At 41.7% G+C, this 5562-nt stretch overlaps 1 non-coding gene across 1 annotated transcript; it reads left to right on the top strand.

Annotated features, from left to right (window-relative positions):
• Window positions 1-5185: 5185 nt before the first annotated feature.
• On the top strand, window positions 5186-5291 carry LOC127124231 (small nucleolar RNA R71). The gene has a single exon (XR_007803852.1). It is a non-coding gene; the product is annotated as a small nucleolar RNA R71 (small nucleolar RNA).
• Window positions 5292-5562: the final 271 nt, after the last annotated feature.

The following is a 5562-nucleotide window of genomic DNA, read 5'->3' as shown; positions in this document are numbered from 1 at the left end:
CATAAAACTCATATTATCTGATAGTTGTTGGTTTATGGTGTTCATGAGGGTGTCACGCCTTTCCTCATGATCCAGGTGCTCGCGCCACATCTCCTCGGTGATGTAGAAACCGGGAGTGGTTAAGGTACAATACATGAAGAAGATCTCTTCAACACTCACATGCGCATCAGGGTCACTCTTCCCCAGGAAGGTGTGGGCGATGATCATCTGGAAGTATCGGAAAGCAGGGTTGTGAATCTTGTTGGAGATCTGGGTTGAAGGATCAGGACTACCTCCACACGTGATATCGCTCCAAAACTTCTCGACGTGTCGGCTCAGGAAGTAGCTCATGAGGAGCTCGGATGAAGCATCATAGGCAGTCTGGAAACCAAGAAAGTCGCTGAAACGCTTGTTGTTGAAGGTGTATTCTGCCCCAAACAACCTGAAGTTAATGTATCCTCCATCACTGGCGTGACCAATATAAGGCTCGTAGACAAGCGAGCTCAGGAACTCCAAAGTCAGGTTCCTATAAGTCACGTGCATATCACCTGTATATTCATCCCACTTTAACTGATTGCATAAGTGCCTGCCACTAGGCTCAATGCCTAATGCCTCCATGCAGCTTGAGTCGGGATATCTAGTAGGCAGCATCGGGCGCTGTGAAAGCATGGTGTAGCGCTGCTCTTGAACTGGGTCACGGAATATTAATGGCATGGTGTCGATATTCTCCATTCCTGAAAAGTTAGATTAGAAACAGAGGACACCTGAAATCACAAATATTATAACTGTTAGTCTCCACATAGACATACATACATATAAAACAAATAAATATAAATTGAAAATAGTAAAAGTAAAGGAAAAGAAGTCATGGGTTGCCTCCCATGCAGCGCTTGTTTAACGTCATTAGCTTGACGATTCGGACTTTATATGTTAGAGGTAGGAACTGGAGGGTCGACCAGGGTTTGGTCATGACATTTTGTGGGTATGTCACCTCCTTGGTATTGCTTCAATCTTTGTCAGTTTACCACGAATGAATTACAGGAGTTGTTCCGGATTTCAACTGCTCCAGATTTCAGGATTTTGGACACCTCAAAGAGGCCTGTCCATCTCGAACGCATCTTACCTGAAAAAAGACGTAATCTCGAATTGAAGAGAAGAACATAGTCTCCTATATTAAATTCCTTTTTCACGATCCTCTTGTCGTGCCAAGCTTTGGTTCTCTCCTTGTGTATAACGATATTCTCGTAAGCGTTCTGGCAAAGTTCCTCCAATTGGTGAATATCAAGGATTTGCTTCTTGCCAGACGCTAGGTAATTAAAATTTAGGGTCTTGATGGCCCAATATGCCTTGTGCTTGAGTTCAAAAGGTAAGTGGCATGACTTCCATAGACCAACTGGTACGGTGTAGTTCCAATGGGGGTTTTGTAAGCAGTTTTGTAAGCCCACAGTGCTTCTGTTAACTTTTCAAACCAATCTTTTCTAGAAATTGATACAGTTTTCTCCAAGATCTGCTTAATCTCTCTGTTGGATACTTCCACTTGACCATTAGTCTGGGGGTGATATGGTGTTGCTACTCTATGTTTCACTCCATATTTCCTTAAGAGTTTATTAAATATTCTGGATATAAAATGCGATCCACCATCGCTTATGACAAGTCGTGGAACTCCAAATCTGGGAAAGATATTGCTCTTGAACATCTTGATGACTACTCTTGTCGTTGGTGGGTGCGGCTATAGCTTCTTTCCACTTGGACACATAGTCAACTGCTACCAAAATGTACTTGTTTCCCAATGAAGATGGAAAAGGTCCCATGAAATCTATACCCCAAACGTCAAATACTTCTACTTCTTGGATGTTCTTCAAAGGCATTTCGTCACGTCTTGAGATGTTCCCAGCATGCTGGCACCGGTCACATCGGACAATATAAGCATGGACATCACGCCATAATGTCGGCCAATAAAGACCAGCTTGAAGGATCTTAGCGTATGTCTTGGATGTGCTTGAATGTCCACCATAGGGTGAAGAATGACAATGCTATATATGATGTTTCTGACTTATTGTATAATTTAATTGAGCAACATCTAGGGTTCTACTAGCGTAATATATTACATGTACTTTCTTATCTTTTATTTTCCCTAAAACAGCTCCTATAGCGAAATCGCTAGCATCACACATTATTTCGAAGGGTTTAGTCCAATCTGGGATTTGTAGAATGGGTGTTGAGATTAACGCTTGTTTTAACTGGTTAAAGGATTTGATGCATTTCTCGTCGAAAATAAATTCGAAGTCTTTCATCAGAAGGCCGGTCAGGGGTTTTGTTATTTCAGAGAAGTCACTTATGAAGTGTCGGTAGAAACCGGCGTGTCCAAGGAACCTACGGACTTCTCTAACTGTCTTAGGAGGGTTAAGGTATTCTATAACTTCTATTTTTGCTTTATCAACCTCAATGCCTCTTTCAGATATTATATGTCCTAACATTATGCTTTCTTTGACCATAAAGTGGTACTTCTCCCAGTTTAACACTAGGTTAACTTCTACGCATCTCTCCAGGATTTTCTGAAGGATAGTAAGGCAGTCTTCAAAGTCTAATCCACACACCGAGAAGTCGTCCATAAATACTTCCATGATTACGTTGAGATAATCTGTGAAGACTGACATCATACAACGTTGGAAAGTAGCTGGCACATTACAGAGTCCAAACGGCATTCGTCTGTAAGGAAACGTTCTGTAGGGACAGGTAAAGCTTGTTTTCTCTTGATCCTCGGGGTGAATGGGTATTTGGAAAAATCCAGAATATCCATCAAGATAACAAAAGTAAGAGTGTATGGCAAGATGCTCCAGCATTTGATCTATGAATGGAAGGAGGAAATGGTCTTTCCTAGTTGCCTTATTGAGTTTCCTATAATCTATGCACATACGACATCCGCCTTATATGCGTTTAGCGACATGCTCTCCCTTTTCGTTCTGCACGACTGTGATGCCTCCCTTCTTGGATACCACATGTACAAGACTTACCCACTTACTATCAGAGATCTGATAGATTATACCAACTTCCACTAGTTTAAGGACTTCCTTCTTTACTATCTCGCTCATCATAGGGTTGATTCGTCTCTGATGTTCTCTAGAAGGTTTTGAATCCTTCTCTAGTGAGATCCGGTGCATACACACGGATGGGATAATACCTTTTAAATCAGAGATGTTGTACCCTAAGGCAGAGGGGTATCTTCTTAAAACATTCAAGAGTCGATTCGTCTCGTCTTGGTTTAAGGTGGCACGAACTATTACTGGGCGGTTCATTTCTTCATCCAGGAACTCATATCTTAGGTTCTTGGGTAGTTCGTTAAGTTCTTGGGCTAGTTTTTGAGAATTAGGTGAAGGGTCTGGAGTAAGATCCAGACATTCGTTAGTGAGAGGTTTCGTTTCCTCTAACTCGTCATCCTTTTTGTTCGAGTTTGAAAATGGTTCGATCTTAGGTTCTCCCTGATCAAATTCTCTTATGCACTCATCTATGATATCGATCGCATAACATGCGTCTCCTAGAATTGGTGCCATCAGGAATTTCGAAAGAATGAACTCGATCTTTTCGTCCCCTACTTCGAAGGTTAATTTCCCTCTTTTGACATCTATTATAGCTCTGGCTATTAATAAGAATGGTCTACCTAAAAGGATAGGGATATCTTCGTCTTCTTTGATATCCATGACCATAAAGTTTGTTGGGATATAAAGTTGACCGATCCTAACTGGGAAGTCTTCTAAAATGCCTACAGGATACTTAACAGACCTATCGGCTAATTGAAGGGACATCTTAGTTGGTTGCAATTCTCCTAGGTTTAATCTCTTACATATAGCTAAGGGCATTAAACTTACACTAGCGCCTAAGTCTAGGAAAGCTTTGTCGATCACATGACTTCCTAAAATGCAAGGTATAGAAAAGCTACCAGGGTCTCTCTCTTTCTTAGCAAGTTTATCCTCAGAAATAAAGTTGCATTCCAAGGGTTTTGGATCATCGAGCCTACGCTTGTTAGTTAAGATGTCTTTGTTAATTTGGCGTAAGACGGAATTTGGGTGATAGCTTTGGTGAAAGGGATCTCTACATGAAGCTTTTCTATCACTTTTATAAATTTTTGATATTGGTTATTGACTTTGGTTTGTTTAAGTCTTTGTGGATACGGGATTGGTGGTTTGTAAGGGGGCGGTGGTTTGTAAGTTTCATCCTTGGCTCCACCTTCTTGGTTGGTTTGTTTCTCGGATTCCTCCGGTTCCTCTTCTTGGTTGGTTTGTTTCTCGGATTCCTCGGGTTCCTCTTCTTGGTTTGTAGGCATATTCTCTTTAGAACTTTTAAACTCGCTCATTTCTTGGTTCTGATGCCCTTCGTAAGCGGTTCCGCTTTGTAACGAGATAGCGTTAGCTTGCCCTCGAGGGTTTGGTTGAAGTTGTCCAGGAAATTGGCCTCCAGGTGTAGTTTGTGGGGCTTGGTTTTGTGCTACCTGTGAGATCTGGGTTTCAAGCATCTTATTATGAGTGATTATCTGATCAACCTTGGTTCCTAATTGCGTTATAAGTTTGTTTAAGTGAATGTTTTGGTTTAGGAACTCTTTATTTTGCTGAGTCTAGCCCGATATAAAGCTTTCCATGATCTTCTCAAGGTTAGACTTCTGGGGCACAACTTGCATAGGTTGGTTTAGTTTTTGGGCTTGATAACCTTGCGGTCTCTGAGGTGCATTATTTTGGATAGGGTTCTGGTTTTTTTTTGGAGAATTTTGGATGATTCTTCCATCCAAGGTTGTAAGTGTTTGAAAATGGGTTACCTTGGGTGTGATTCACTTGGTCAGTATTTAGTTTGTTCAAAAGGTTACACTCCTCCGATTCGTGTCCTTTAGATCCACAGAGTCCGCACTGTGTGTGGACTACTGCTATGGTGTTGGTGTTTGTAGACATATGTTCGATCCTATGGGCTAAAGCGTCCATTTTCACCTGCATCATGTCTAGAGAGCTCACCTCATGTATTCCATCTTGGGTCTCCTTTTTCTCTATTGGTGCTCGTTCAGTTCCCCATTGATAATGGTTTTGGGCCATATCCTCAATTAGGTCACAAGCTTCTGGATAAGGTTTGTTCATCAGCGCGCCACCTGCGGCTGCGTCGATGCTCATCTTGGTGTTGTAATGGAGTCCATTGTAGAAGGTATGAACGATCAGCCATTGTTCTAGGTCATGGTGTGGGCAGACTCTTAATAGCTCTTTATATCTCTCCCAAGCTTCGAAAAGCAATTCTCCTTGGTTTTGAGCAAATCTAGTTATTTGGTTTCGAAGAACAACAGTCTTACTAGGGGGGAAATATCTAGCAAGGAATACTCTCCTAAGGTCTTCCCAGGTAGTTATTGAATTAGCTGGAAGTGAATCTAGCCATGAATGTGCTCTATCCCTGAGGGAGAAAGGAAATAATCTTAAACGGATCGCATCGGGTGAAGCGCCGTTAGATTTAAAGGTGTCGGCTAGTTGGATAAAAACTTTTAAATGTTGATTCGGGTTCTCAGTAGCGAGACCCGTGTATTGGTTTTGTTGCACTAATTGCAACAAAGACGGT

Source organism: Lathyrus oleraceus, chromosome 2, assembly GCF_024323335.1.
Source record: "Lathyrus oleraceus cultivar Zhongwan6 chromosome 2, CAAS_Psat_ZW6_1.0, whole genome shotgun sequence".
Taxonomy (NCBI): Eukaryota; Viridiplantae; Streptophyta; class Magnoliopsida; order Fabales; family Fabaceae; genus Lathyrus; species Lathyrus oleraceus.
The sequence above is the reverse complement of the archived record's forward strand: the minus strand, read 5'-3'. Positions and strand labels throughout refer to the sequence as shown.